A 16,232-nucleotide genomic window follows, 5' to 3' on the forward strand; every position below is an offset into this window, starting at 1 on the left:
GTAGATTAATTATACCAAAAAAATTGTCTAGTTCAGAAAATTATAAAAAGCAACTGAAAAAAGAACAAGGTACTCGAAGTATAAAACATTCTGGTTACATGAAATCCAGAAAATCACTAAACATGTTTCAAAAAATACTTTGTAACTTTATCTTACAAGTCACCTCTACCTTTAGTGAGTTTGCTGGATATCAATACATAAAACTGGGAAGCAAAAACAAATTCATATTGTATAAAATACAATGATATATACAATGCATGTAATAAATCCCTTACAATTAATATAAAGAAAAAATATGCAATTTTTATTAATCAACATATTTCCCTTTGCTTAATATATATTTGCAAAACATTTTAAGAATATCAGCTTGAGGGGACACCAGAATATAGGAAGATCAGGCCTATACCTTGCAAATCTGTACTCTGAAAGAGCAATGCCAAAGTAAAGGGGAGGAAGGATATGGTCACAATAGATCAGCCAGAAGCAGAGCCAAACCCTACTTTGAAAGCTTGAATGAGATGATTGGCATATCTCAGATCAAAACTAACTGAAAAATTGTACATATATGTATTGTAGTATTGTATGTAACATCAAATATATTAGAAACAATTCAAATATCCACCTATAGGGTACAGATCAAATAAACTACAGTTTGTGCAAACATTGCAATATTGTGCATCTGCAAAAAAAGAAGACAGAAAAAGGATACCTATTGTGTAGTAATGTGGAAAAATACCCAAAAATGTATTGTTAATGTAAAAAGCAAGGTGCAAAACAGTGTAGGTAATAGCTAAAATGTGGAAGTAACTCAAGTATCCATCAATAAATGAATGGATAAGCAAAATGTAGTATATATGTACAATGGAATATTATTCAGCCTTAAAAAGAAAGGAAATTGAGACATGCTACAACATGGGTGAACCTTAAGGACATTATGCTAAGTGAAATAAGCCAGTCAGAAAAAGACAAATACTGTATGATTCCACTTATATGGGGCCCTAGAACAGTCAAAATCACAAAGACAGAAAGTAGAATGGTGGTTGCCAAGGGCTTGGGGGAGAGAGAAATGAGGAATTGTTTAATTGGTATAGACTTTCTGTTTCAATATGAAAAGGGTTCTAGAGTTTGATGTTGGTGATGGTTGCACAATATTATGAATGTACTTAATGCCTTGGAACTATACCCTTATATATGGTTATAATGGTAAATTTTATGTATATTTGCCACAATTTTTTTAAATTGAGAAAAAGAAATGCACAATTGAAAAAAAATGGAATTTTAAAGTAACTCATCATTCTTTGGCTGTTCTGAACTTACTTCCTGGAAACTAGCTTTTAAAAATTAAGAGGTAGATCTGAACTAAGTATACAAATCAGAGGTAACTATTTTTAAATGTAGAAAAGAATAAACTCACTTATTGAAAGATAGCTCTGAATGGAACTGAAAATTTTATAAAGTAGTAACTGGAAATTACAGAAATGTATGCTAAGATAGTACTTCTCAGCTAATGTTAAAAGGATCAGTTTCCTGATTTATACATTTTACTGTTGGAATTTTTCATGCAACAAATATTGGTATTATGACATATTCGTGGAACAGCATGGGTCTCTGAAATCAGACTTCCCAGGTTCAAATCTTAACTTTACCGCTTACAAAATCTGTAAATTTAGGTAAATTCCTTAACCTCTCTGTGCCTCAATTTCCTCTTCCATAAAATGGAGATAATATTGTTACTTGCTTCCTATGTTTGCAGTGTGTATTAAGAGAGAAGATACAGGTAAAAAAAAAAAAAACCCAAGTGTCACCATCTTTGTAAAAAGAGAAAATAAAAGAAACAAGTGCTTCTTTCTTTCTTGTATATGCATATACTATTTTTGGACGAATAAACAAGACATTAAATTTAATTGATTCTAGGGAAGGCACTGAATGGCTGGAATCAGGAATTAAAGGGAAATGTTTCATTGTATACGGTTTTGTACTTTTTGGGTTTTGAACCATGAGAATGCATTATCTAGTTTAAAAATAAATGATATTAAACCTTTAAAAATACTACTCCTTTCCTGCAGTCTCCTCTACTAACACAAAGTGACTGTGCCAGCCACACAGCCCTTGTCATGCTAAAATTGCCAGGCCAAATCCTTGTGGGTGCAAACTCTTTCAAGTATGACTGCTGAGGCTCTTTATGATCTAGGCTCAACCCACCTGTACTTTTATTCTCCCAAGGTCCTCCCTTCACACCATCTCTCTCCAGTCAAGCCTTTATGCTTGCTATTTCCAAGCAGCCACCTGCTTGGGACCAAAGTGTCCATAACTCACTCTCATCTCAGAATTTGGAAAGCCCGAAGTGATCCACTCATCTATAGCTCCTCCTTTGTACCTCCCTTCCCACCCATTTTTATCTGATTTGTGTCAGCAAACTAAGTACAAATCACCCTTCCTGACCCCACTTGAGCCTGATAACAGCCTTGGCTGTGCAAGCCTTAGATTGGGGCTTTGCTGCCCCAATTTAGACCTGCACCTCTGAAAGAAAAAGCTACATGGATCCAAAATTCCCTGGACCAGTGTCCTTCTTCCTGTAAAAAACTCAGAAGGCAGGGGTTTCCCCACTTTCTCCTTCTAAAGTAGGCCTGCCCTGGAGCCACAGAGAAAAACAGTGGTGGGACACTGTGTTAAGTGGATGTGAGACCCCTCACTTTGCATGGTATACTATATAGGCAATGAGGCTGGGACAGCCCCCTAACTTCCCAGCTGTACATTCTTATCTTGACTCTACACACAGCCTCTGAAGAGAGGATAGGACCAAGGCTGGATTAATTCTTCTCCTTCACCTGTTGACACCCTTCAGTGCTGAGCTCATGCCCTACCTCATCTAAGGGTCCTCCACTGGGAACTCCTAAAGCCCATGCCATCTCATCACACAGGGGCTTGATCCGGACACTCATGTGTCCTTCCCCAAAGCAATCAGTGTTAGCAGGGCCTTATTTATCCTTCCAGAGATACTCCATATCCTATACTAGCAGCAGCACTTCCTCCAGCTAGACCCTGATCAACCTGACTCCACCCATGCAGAACCTGCCCGCTCCCCAGCTCACAGTACAGCATTCAAGGAAGTTCAGCTGATGACCCAATAGGTGCCTAAAACCCTTCCTCTCTAATGCTCAATGAACAGTTCACCATATGCAAAATGAAATGAATCCCACTGATCATTCAGAAAAATATAAGCTTCATAATACAGGCTTTCTTAAGACATAGATACAGCTAGACATATAGACTGATATGCCCACAGCCATCTTGGGCAGCCAGGTCCCTCTGTTTAATGATCCATCTCTACAGAAGGAGTCATGCACACTTTGCTTTCCTGGGCCCTACGCTCCCACCGGCTCCCAGTACCTCGTTCATACCCAATATCAGGATCCTCCTATCTCACAAGCTCCCTAAATTGGTTAATAATCAGATATCACCCTTCAGCCACCAGAACTCACAGTGATAAAGAAGCCCCAAAGAAGAATCAGCATCAAGCAACCATCTGATGACCTGTGGCATGGGGAAGTATGAAGTTGAGCAAGAGGAGGAAAAGTTGCAGATAATGGCCACAAATGATGCAACTTTCTCAAAAGAAGTGCATGAGCACATGCATGTGCATATCTACAGACTTGTCTGTATGTGAGCATTTATGTGTAGGGTTGATCATGTATATGTGCTCATATATATTAGATGTTTGTGCATTTGCACGTGTAAATAATTGTCTCTGTGTGTGTTGTGTGTATCTGAGGAGGCCGAGACAGGGTAGCCAGACCAGGTAAACAGAGGGGTACCTTTGTCTCTTGACACACCCAAGAATGACTCACTGGTGGTCCCTTCTGTCCTCCCCATACCTCTCTCCCCTTAGGTCGGGAGCCTTTTGAGGTCTGGGTGGATGACCTAATGTACTGCTTCCAGCCCTGTCTCTTAGACTGTGAACACTGTGGCCTCACTATTCCCATCAACTTCAGGGCCAAGAGCTTCCTGGGAAAGGCCAATAGTCTAGTGAGGGCAAGTGGAAGGCCCTTGGACCAGATCCCAAACGGAAGATATATTTAGCTGTAGTTTAGCTCTCAAAGATATTCTGGGGGGCAGGGTGTCTGTGTGTGATGAAATTGTTACGTATCTTGATTGTGGTGGTGGTTACACAATTGCTCATTTGCCAAAATTACAGAACAGTACACTACTAAGAATAAATTATACTGTGTGTGATACCTTCATAAAAAGATGGGGGAAAAATCTATGAAATTAGTAATTGGATATTGCAGCTATACTGTCAGTTTTCTAGGTTATATCAATTTGCCCTTAGTATGACAGACAAAAAAAATATACAGAAATTATTACACAAAGAAAAATTAATGGTTGAATTATTGAATTAAATTTATAATAATTAATTAGAATCAAACCAGCACAAGAATTTTAACACATAAAAAATTAACTGTAATCAAAATAAACTGAATTTCTAAATTTCAGAGCATTATGTCCTAGGTTGTATTTGGAGAACATATTGTCTTTATTCCTACATCAGGAGATGCTCTGTTTTAACAGCACAATTTAATGGATTCACTGGAAAAAGAAGAGATGGTATTTTGGGTCACTGGTGTGAAGTTTATAGAAGAATTATTAATAACTGTTATCAAATGCAATACTTGCAATATCCAATCATCTTTTGGCAAATGTTAATGAATTGGTTTGGGTTTTTTCTATGAGTCTGAATAAAAGTTGATGAAATTTCAGGAAGAAGAGCAGGAGGAGGAGGAAAAAAGCAGCAGATGCCCACTCAGGGGGACTGAGAAGGGCCTGGCTCAGGAGCCAGGACACCCAAGTTACAATCCTGACTGCGGTTTACTCAGATGTTATGACCTCTGGCAGGTCCCTCACTCTCTCGAGTCTTGCCTTACCCACTTCTTACCTTCGCCATGAGCAGGGTTTCCAACAGCTGCATCTTTGAGAGTCCTTTCATTGCTTTTCTACCCCAGGACCCTATAATTAGAAAAATGTCTCTGAAACAAACTGCATTTACAATCAGTTTTCCCATTTTTTGTTAATAAAATATATATTGATCCTATGTTCAGACCTTTTAATTTTTGCACAAGATAAGTGGGCCACAAAGAATATAATTCCAGCCAAAAGCAAAAAAGAAAGGATATTTTTAGCCTGGATAGGCTTCTCCTAGATAAAAATACTATTCCATCCACCAGGCTTTGTCAAATGTTGGAACTGGTTAAAAGCCTCCACCACAGAAATTTTCACGGGCTGCCAGGGCAAGGCAATATAACGTGAGGAGCTACTGGTTTTGATTCTCAACTGAACACCTTGGAGGCAGGGATTCGGAGGCATGCCTGTGCCACGCCTTGACCAACCACCTCAACTCCCTGCCTGCTGCCCACTAAGTTTGCCAGGCTCACGTTGTGAGTTGTCAGCATTTGTGCCTCTGGCCAGACAGGGCTGCCACTCACATTTATACAGATTGAGCATTGCCCAAGAGACACCATTCATTATAGTCACCATTAATTGATATAATCATTCAAATGGTTTTCCAACAGATGGCAGTAAAGTATTTAAAGAAAGGGGCACCTTTTTCTGGTTCCTCCAAAATCACAATAAACAAAAAGCTAACAGTGGGCTAACATTTTCTCTGCATTGCTCACATGATGCTGTTAAACAGCAGGATGCAAGAAGTATTAACTTGGCTCCACAGAACTAGAAAGTCAACACCAGTTGTGCACTCCCTCTCACACACATGGCTTCTTTCCCTCTGCTTCTCCCTCACCTTCCATTCCAACTCATCTGTTTACAGGTGCTCTATACTGGATATAGGAGTTGGCAGTCAACACCCATGCCTACTTCCTTCTATTATTCCCAGGGGCAGATTCATGGGCATCCCACCTATGCACAGAGCTGTATTCAGAAGGGCCACACACTTCGTTTTATGCCCTGCTGTGACTGTCATAAAATTTTTAATAATTTTATCTTTGAATTTGTGTTTACTTTGTAAGTGAAGTCTGATGGGACAAAGGAGCACGCACATCAGCAGAGGCTGAATGGGCAATATGCACATCTGTTGTTCCTCGCTGCCTCATGGAACTGCCCCTACAGTGTTTGCAATACTCCATGAGCAGAGAATTCTGGTGGACCAGTGATGCCTGGGAGATTAGCCAAACTCAAAGCCAGTACAAGGTAGGCATGGTGTGTCTACAACTGCGTAAGTGGGGGTGCTGATTATCCTCACAGGGTATGCTTTTCATTCAAACCAGAACTTGCTTCTAATGGCAAAAGAAGGCAATGGCTTTCTAAGAAACACAAACGACCAAGGAACCCCATCACATTCTTATTTATAGGACTTCCTTGGAGTAACCAGTCACTTGCTGAAAATGATGACATAGAAGGAAAGGAATAAATAGGGGAAAAAGAAGGTTCCTTTTCCTTTCAATCCTTCCTTGTTCATCAGTAAGTCAAAGGGAGAGAATGTTGGTAGAATGTGTGCACATCAAGAAATGAAATAAAACCTGTTGAGTTACTTTTTACAGCACTTCCACTATATCCATGTAAGAATGAAATACATATGCATGTGTGAGCTTCAAAGTGGAATTGTGTAATTTTGGTGATTTCACATGAAGTTCAATACTCTTACATTTGCATTAAAACTGGCACTGTACAATATAAAGATAAATGTAAAATTCTGGCTAATAACTTACTGTTTTAATTTTTCTTTAATATTAAATTAAAAATAAAAACAGCATGACAAGTCAAAAAGGAGACCCTAGAAGAAAAGGAAAATCTTTATATTTTGTTACCTTTAATGGCACTCTTTTCCCTGCTTTTGAACAAAGGGATCTGCACTTTAATTTTGCACTGAGTCCTGCAAATTTATGTGGCTGGCCCTGACTATTCTTTTCTGTATTGCAGAGGCTGGAAATCTACAAACTGAAAACTAGAGTTCTGCATGCAAAATAGATTCTGCAAATCAGATGCACTTGCAAGAGATTTGAATGCAAGAGAAACAGAAGCTGTTTTTCCTGCTGCTTTTGGCAGTGTTCCATGGGCAGGTAGGGTTGTAGAGTTGCCAGTGGTCCTTCAACCTTGAGAATGATGTGACAGAGTGGCAGCGGCACAAGCAGCAGGCTCGCTCTTCCAAGATCTAAGAAGCAGCGACAGCAGCTGTGGCAGCTTAGATCCTGTACTCCTGGGATCTGGATTACAGCTATGGTGGTGAGTTTTTGGAGACCATTTCTGCCAGTTCTGGAGTTTTCTAGGAGTCATTCTTGGACTTTCAGCCTGCTCCTTCAAACTTTCCAGTGATTTTGTAAAACCTTCAATTCCCTATATTAAGTCCTTTTTCTCTGCTTGAAATAAGTAAAACACAGTTGCTGGAAAACAACTCCAAAATATTATTCTAATGGAATGTACCTGTACCAGGCCACCATTAATAATGATGAGACTAAGGTAAAAACATCTGGTCAATTTAAAAAGACACAACACACAACTTTTTGGTATGTATTTATTCATTAAGTCCTTTCTTTACTTAAAACAAACCAACCAACCTGGAGTAGTTTCTTTGATGACAAGGATCCTCTCATGCCTGTTCCCAACTCATATTCCACACTTCATGTTCAGAACTTTTTCAACAGCTCTTTTTTTTCAAAGTAAGAAGTTGAAAACTTTGGGCTCCACTATGCTCAGGACTTTATGAAGCTTCACATACAGCCTTTTACCACAAAATAGACAAGGTCTGGGCTCAACTCCCCGCCCCCCAAGTGGCCCATTTCTGACCGTGCCTCTGTCCCTCCTACCTCACCCATACCCTCACTCCCTGCCTTCTCACCTCCTAGGGTTTTGAGTTCCTTTACCCCTCCATTTCTTCAAGCAATACCAGTCAGCTGGAAACTCATCAACCCTCCCTATCTGAAAATGTCCTGTCCTTAAAGAGCCCATGGTTAGTTAAGAGAGGCAGTAGAGTAAATAAATCTAACAAGATTGAGAACCTTTATTTTTTTAATTAAAGTCTCATTGATATACAATCTTATGAAAGTTTCACATGAGCATTGTGGTTTCAGCATTCACCCACATTATCAAGTCCTCACTGCCCCCCACCTTGTAGTCACTATTAGCGAGAACCTTTTATTTCTTAAACAGCTACATAAAAATTCCTCATGAAGGAGGACACCTTTGTGGTCTAAGGCTGAGATTCCAGATTCTTTTAAGATGGTAGATCCTGTTAACGCATGTGCTGTTTGTGTCCAGCAACACTGCTAAAGCTTCATTTTAGTTTTGTTAACTCTGCTGTTTTTCAAAATAGACTATATTAATTTTAAATAATGACAGTTTTATCTTTCCTTTTATTTCTAGAATGTTACAGAAATGAGTAATATGGTATAACATCATGAATGGCTTTTCTTGGTAGAAAATTCTCTGCAGATCAGTCCAGATTGTATGAATTAATAAGTATTTCATTCCTTTTTATTGCTAAGTGTGCAGTATTCCATGGTATGGACATACCACAGTTTAACAGTTCACCCACTTAAGGACATCTGGATTGTTTCCAATTTGGGGCTAGTATGAATAAAGCTGTTATAAACATTCATTTACAGGTTTTTGTGTGAACATAGTCTTCATCTCTCTGGGATTAAAGCGTCAAGTGCAATTGCTGAGTCATGTGATAATTGTGTGTTTAGTTTTTAAAGAAACTGCGAAACATTTTCCAGATGGCTGTACCATCTAACCTTCTTACCAGCAATGAGTGAATGAGGGATCCAGTTTCTCCACATCCTTGCCAACATTTGGTGGTGTCACTATTTCTTTATTTAGACTTCAGATAGGACTGCAGCGATAGCTCATGATGGTTCTAATTTGCATTCTCTAATGGTTAATGATGTTAAACTTATTTTCATTTGCTTATTTGTCATCTGTATATCCTTTTTGGTGAAATGTTTGTTCGTATCTTTTGCCATTTTCCAAACGGACTGTTGTTTTTTACTGTTGAATTTTGAGAGTTCTTTATACATTCTAGATATCGGGCCTGTGTTGAATATGTTGTAGACATTTATTTTCTCCCATTCTGTAGCTTGTCTTAACAAGATCCTCTTCACAAGATCTTTTGCAAACATTTACAATTTTGAAGTATAATTTATTGATTCTTCCTTCTATGGGACATGCTTCTGTTGTAAAGTCTAAGAACTCTGCCTGAGTCTAACCAAAGAGCTTCTCTTATGTTTTTTACTAAAGGTTTTAGTTCCACGTTTTACATTAAAGCTTTTATTAAATTTGAGTTAATTTATATGTAAGGTTTGAGATTCAGGTAAAATTTAATTTCAGGCCTATAGATATTTAGTTGCTCCAGCACCATTTGTTAAAAAGGCTATCTTTCCTCCATTGAATTTTTTGCACCCTTGTCAAAAATTAGTTGGGCACTGAAATTTGAAAATTTGTGTGAGTCTCTTTCTGTATTCTCTGTTCTGTTCCATTGATCTATGTATTTATCCCTCTGCTAATTTCACACAGTTTTGATCACCTTAGCTATGTAAGTCCTTAAGTCAGAAACTCCTTTTACTTTGCTTGAGATTATTTTAACTATTACAGTTCTTTTTCTTTTCCATATGAATTTTAAGATGATCTTGTCTATACCTAAATGATCTTGCTGGGAAATGGCTGGGAATTGCATTAAGCATATAGATCAATTTGTTTTTCTTTCATAGTTATTGTCTTCTTATATGTCCAATTATCTTGGTTTATAATCTCACATTCTCCTGGTACTAGTTATTGTGTTAATATGTATTGAGGAGGGGCTGAAGGCAAGTCTCAGTGTCCCTCCCAGTGAATTTAAAGAGAGAGAGAGAATAAGTTCCAGTGTGAAAAGCCTCAGACACCAAAGTTCCTTTGGCTGCCACTTTATTAGGCCACTCCTCTGGTCAGGGATTTACCTATAAATTCTTGGAAAGAAACCCCAGTGTAGGAGGTATTCTTCTTAGTTTTTGATTCCCTGTCCTAAAAAGATGGGGTAGGGGTGGGAGAACTGAATGTTGAGGGCTGCTAGCACCTATATTCACCCCAACAGGGCTTTTGTACTCCCCTGTTGTTATTCTGGTGACACAGGGAATCTGGACTATTATGTAATGGAGGAAAATTAGAACTTCGAAACTTTCAACCCACTGTCTTGTCCTCCAATCCTCCACTATGGCGACAGCTACTAGTACTAGTGAGCACAGTGCATGCCACACACACACACACACACACACACACACACACACACACACACACACACACACACACACACACACACACACACACACACACACACACACACACACACACACACACACACACACACACACACACACACACACACACACACACACACACACACACACACACACACACACACACACACACACACACACACACACACACACACACACACACACTTAACTAAAGCTTTCTTTCTCCCCAGGAGTTTCTCATAGTGTTTACTTTTGATTTCTCAGCTTTATGCTTCTGTTGCTTTCATTCTCTAGAGTTGATTTTAGAAAAGAAGCCAATAGGCTATGCTAGTTTACAATCTTAACAGGTAACTTAAGTTTTTGAAATCATGCTGGCTGCTGTGTAGAAAATGGAGTTTAGAAGGGCAAGCCTTGGAAAAGACAGACAAACTCGATTATTGAGGTACTCCAGGTTCAAAGGTAATGATGGACTTGCACCAACTAGGAAGCTAGCAGTGAAGATGGAAAAAATTGTTGGATTCAAGAGTTATAGAGGTGGAATTAATAAGGTTTGCTGATGGTGAAGAGAGAATAAAGAAAGGCTACTATGTGTCATAAAAAACTGGATGTATTTCCCTGTATGGCCCCGGAAGACGGCTGGTTAGCCAGAGAGACAGGTAAGATTCCTCAAGGGAGGAACAACCTAAGACAGGCACAGTCGCAGGGGGGGCCATCAGGTGAGAAATTGGGGACCAACAGAGGTGAGGCTTAGAACCTCACCCCCCCATTTTGAGAGAAATCTTCTGCATCCGTGGATGTTTTGTTGCCCTTGTCTAGCTTGGATTAATACTTAGTCTATAGGCACAGACCTGATCATCTACATTTGCCCTCTTACAGCACTAAATTATGTTTTCTACCTTTATCTTCCATCTACCTACCACTTCAGCATTAAAAAAAAAAAAGGGGAGAAATGTGGGATTCACATAGAAATCAAGTATAAAAATCAAATGAATAATCATATCTGACTTGATTGTTTATAGTTCATGATGCGTGATCAAAACCGAAAGTTTCTGTGATATGACTGCCCTTGCACTGTTCACCATGTAAGAACTTATTCACTATGTAAGAACTTGTTCACCATGTAAGAACTTGTTCGTTATGCTTCAGAAGATTGGAGACTGTTGAGAATTAGGCTTGGGGTTGATTAATGATTGTGCATTGAGTCCCCTATACAGAATTTTATTGTTGTTAACAACCATTTGATCAATAAATATGAGAGATGCCCTCTCAAAAAAAAAAAAACTGAATGTATGAATGAGCCGTTTTGGGGATGAAGACTGATGGAAAAACAATACTGGGGGGCTCTCAATTTTACAGTTCTGTTTTGCACATTCTTATTGAAAAAGCAAAATCCCCAAGTGGGCAAATTCCCAGGAAGGATCTTCTGCCACTCTCCCTATCCTCAGAACCAGGTCTCTTGTCTGTCCCATGCCCTGAGAGGACATTATCATTAGATTGGCTTCCCAACTCTTTCAGGGTCAACACTGTTAAGGAGACATAGCAAATATGACCTTCAAGCTTTCCACTCACAAGGATCAATCACTGAAGCTCCTCTCATCTCCAGTTTTCTACTTGTTGCTTTTTCATTACCTTGAATCAATTTTCCCCTATCAGCACTCCAGTTTCTTTTCGTGTTAGTCTGGTGGGTTGGTATTCAGGTGCCCTGTTCTCCTCTGGCTGTGTGTTGCAATCAATGAACCTTATTAACCACCATGCTTTAGAGTACCAGGACATGAGTAGTCTGTCCCCAACTGCCTCACTACAACAGTAATTGGGTATTTCTGCTCCACCCACTCCCACGGCCCTACCCCAACCACTCAGGCAGTCCTGTTTTCTCAGAACCTTTCCCATATAGTCTAAGTAGGATTCTGTTTTGGTTGTAGTCACCCCTTCCCACATGTTCTCTGCAGAAGCAAATTGAAGCCCAAAGCTGCTTAGGCAGTATTTTGACCAACGGGTGGGAATGTGTCTATTTCCATTGCCTGGAACCTCTGAACACAATGACAGTTCAAGTCTGAACTGATGACTCCCTTCCCAACAAGGCTGGTTAGAATTGTTATCTGAAGATATTCACTGTCTCATCCTGCTTCTCCTTCACCCAAATTAGATATCTAAGAAAGATGATTCAAGCACCTCTGAGATCTTTGGTGGAGTCTTAGTTTCTACATGTAATCGTCATTAAAAATTGCTCTGGTAGTGTTTGAATCCAGCTAGGCCTGATGTTCCAAAATGCATCCCATGGTACCCTTACCACATGACTTGATGCAAAATCTTCCAAGTCTTACATATAGGTAGAGTTCATTTTTCTTTCCTATTTATGTACAGCCAGAAGCCATATATATATATTCTGACAATTATCCACATCACCAAATCCCTTATTATGAGGAGTCTGACAATTATCCACATTACCAAATACCTTATTATGAGGAGTCAAACATACCACTACAGTGACATGGGCGTTTGTACCATGTAATTCTTTATGACAAATTCTTTTTTTTAAATATATATCAGTCAGAATTCCTTCATCACTTCCAAAGCCTCTACTTCTATGTGGGGAAAATGGAGCTTTCTAACTAGGATGCCTGCCTGGCCTTAATAGTGCCCATTGCGTATATAATAAGAGCATGTATGCACATTTATGGGATGTCAGTCACAGGAGCACCTGCCCATGGAAGGGGTAGAGAGGAAACACCCATTCTCTCCTCTGCCTGTGTTCCTGGTACATAATTGGTCAGGCGTCCACCAGTCACCAGGGACTCGCCCACAGAGTTGCTCCTGGAGCATAGGAGCAGGGGGTGGGCAGCCGTGGGAAGAGCACAGAGCTGTGCGGCCCCAGTGCTCCTAGAGAATCAAGCCTGAGTGTGGGAACAGAGAGCTTGGAGGGCGGGAAGTACATTCAAGCCAGCTGCATGTACCAAGCTGCCTGTGACCAGTAAGAATAAATGTGGTATCCCCCTTTCCCCCCAACTTTTTGCCCTTGCCTTTCTTCAGTCTCACTGAATTCATAGAGAACTTGCTCTGGACAGGGAAGCCCTCCTCTTGGAGCTACATTCTGTAACATTATATATGTTCTAGCCAGAAATTCCTATTTTCCTCTTCAGTATCTATCACCATTTCCTTTCATATGTCTCTAATTAACAGCAGCCTATAACCAACATTGTCAGGGTTTTCCAGAGAAACAGAATCAATAGGCTATATAGAGACACATATCTATGTATCTATATACATACAGATATGGATGGATTTATTTCATGCAATTATGGAGGCTTAGTGGTCCTACAGTCTACTATATGCAAGCTGAAGACCCAGAAAGCAGATGGTACAGTTCAAAGGCCTGTGGACCAACAATATAGAGTCTAGTCCAGGTCTGAAGGCCTAAGAACCAGGAGTACCAAGGGCTGATCAATCTCCCAGCTTAACAGGCAGAGTGAATTCAACCTTCCTCCACCTTTTTGTTCTATTTAGGCCTTCAATGGATTGGATGGTGCCCACCCACACTGGGAAGTCATCGTTTTATTTAGAACATGAATTCAAATGATAATCTCTTCTGGAAACACCTTTACAGACTCACCCAGAAATAATGTTTAACCAGCTATCTGGACACTGAGAGCCCAAACCGACATAAAATTTACCATCATAAACTTTGACTGGTGTTCTCACCCCAGTTCAAAAGCAAGCCCCATAGTGCTGATTTAGTCACCAGGAAAGTGAAAGTAAAGTAGGGGGTCTTGAATGAGCAAACTCATGTCTGTCGTGGGCCTGTAGGCATTCCAGGAAAGAATCCACTTTTTTAAAGGAAGTGTCAGTTGACCCTGAACAAAATCCAGTCTGATTTCATGATAATTCTTAGTCACTCTAGAAGGTTGAGACAATGACTATGGCTAGTTTTCCATCTAAAATACACAAACTTGAACAGTATATTCCCTCCTTTGATTTCCATATTATTATACTGTTGATCTCAGAGTAGTTTTCAAAACTCCCCTTAGACTCTTGAGGTGGTACTCCAGAGCCACCAGAACTACGACTGGGTTAGTTTCTACTCCCCAGCACTCTTTACCTAGCAGCTGAGTCATCATGACAAGAATGCTCACTTGGCACAGCTCCAGATGATGGATGATACTGAACCTCAGATTAAGGAGCCCAGACAGCCCCCTAAAATTTAACTTAGGAGTTTAGTGAGTTTCCCTACCTATTCTCAAAATGCAGTCCCTGCTAACACATAGTGGTCTTCAGAAGGTGTGGTATTATGGTTTCTGCTTTACATACCAAGTATTTCTAGGACAAAATGACTCTTCAGAAGAATCCTTCCAGTGCCTTACACAATTGCCATTTTATTCTACTTTGTATTACTAGCAAAGTAACCAAATGGAAATAATCTGTTTTTTTCAAGCATTACATTTTTTCATTTCATTACAGATGAAATGGTTTGTCTAAATGAGGTAATATGTAAGAAAGCTACACATTGTAAGCTATAAAAAACCTATACAAAGCAATGTATGCTTAATTTACTATTTTTAATTAGAAGCACTTACTCACCTTTTTCATTGATTTGAGAATCCTATCTTGTGTGAACTGTAAGGAACCTGGACCTTAGAGCTCACTTGGTCCAGATGAGAAACATGAAGTCTAAAGTTTAAATAATATCCCTTAACTCACCTAGCCTAGCACATTTTTCCCAGATAAGGGGGAAAAAATAATAACCAGAATAGAGTACACAACCTGCAATAAGACTACCTTCTAAACATCTAAACAATAATCCATGAATGATCATTTACACACCAGAAAAGCTTTAGCCCTTTTGATTTATTCTACCCATTTTCAAAAAACCGAGAACTTTAAAGATTCCTTCATCGACAAATCATTATATATACAAAAAATCTAGATATTTACCTGTATTTATTTACCTCTACAATTTAAAAAATTGCTTTAAGATTCTCAGAAGCTGCAAGGGTGTGTTTTCCTACATGTAACCATAACAGTATTATACACAGCAGTAATAGTAGCATAAATTCATTCAGGTCCCTGGACCCCATTCCAATGTGTGTTAAGTATGTGGGAGGGGGTCTTCCCACACATAACACCAAGCAATTCTCGAACACACGCAGGGCATCAGAAAACTGAACTCAATTTTGATGTTATTTGCCTGGAGATAGCACTAGATTCCCCAGGCTAAGGGCTCTATCCTACAAAACTGCCTTCCACCCCCAACTCTAGACACTGGTCGTGAGCTCCAAGCAGTTAACCTGTACTTCGGACCTACCACCTACAGATTGGAGGTTCCAACCACCTCCCTCTGAGGTTCAATTAACTGCTAGAGCAGCTCACAGAACTCAGGAAATCACTCACTTTTACAGGTTTAATAAGGATACAGTAAAGGATACAAGTTCACAGCCAAATGAAGAGAGACATAGGGCAACAGCCCAAATAAAGGAGCTTCTTTTCTTGTGGAGCTTGGGGCCTGGCTCAGTGGCACGTGGAGGCGTTCTGGTTCCCCAAGCACAGAAGCTCTGACAAACATGATCCAAGACAACAGAGAGCAGTAAGTTCTCAGGGGTTTTGTGAAGGCTACATTGCATTGTAGTGATTGACTGAATTATTGGCCATTGGCTGATTCAGCCTCTAGCCCCCGCCCTTGGGTGGGGCCTAAAAGTCTCTCAATATGACAAAACACCCATTTTACCTTTAAGACTCTGCAGTGTTTTCAGGAACTGTAAAGACCAAATATACCCTGAAAATATATATTTGGTCAAATGAATGTATTTCTTATGACTTCTTATATCACAGAAGCCAACTATAAAAATTAAAGGTTTTTAAAATCTTTGTTCTTAGAGGTGAAATGTGTGTCAGAATTTCAGGAGAGTATTTTTATTCAATGAAAGGTTTTTTAGTACAAATGCTTCCATGAAATAAATCCCAAGTACTATATTTTCTCAGTACAATTTATTACATTTTAGT

At 39.5% G+C, this 16,232-nt stretch overlaps 1 long non-coding RNA gene across 1 annotated transcript; it reads left to right on the plus strand.

Annotated features, from left to right (window-relative positions):
* The first annotated feature begins 5,672 nt into the window (after window positions 1–5,672).
* On the plus strand, window positions 5,673–10,359 carry LOC130684881 (uncharacterized). Its single transcript, XR_008999237.1, has 2 exons — window positions 5,673–6,201; window positions 6,931–10,359. It is a non-coding gene; the product is annotated as an uncharacterized LOC130684881 (long non-coding RNA).
* The last annotated feature ends 5,873 nt before the right edge of the window (window positions 10,360–16,232 follow it).

This window comes from Manis pentadactyla, chromosome 9 (genome assembly GCF_030020395.1).
Source record: "Manis pentadactyla isolate mManPen7 chromosome 9, mManPen7.hap1, whole genome shotgun sequence".
In the NCBI taxonomy this organism is placed as follows: Eukaryota; Metazoa; Chordata; class Mammalia; order Pholidota; family Manidae; genus Manis; species Manis pentadactyla.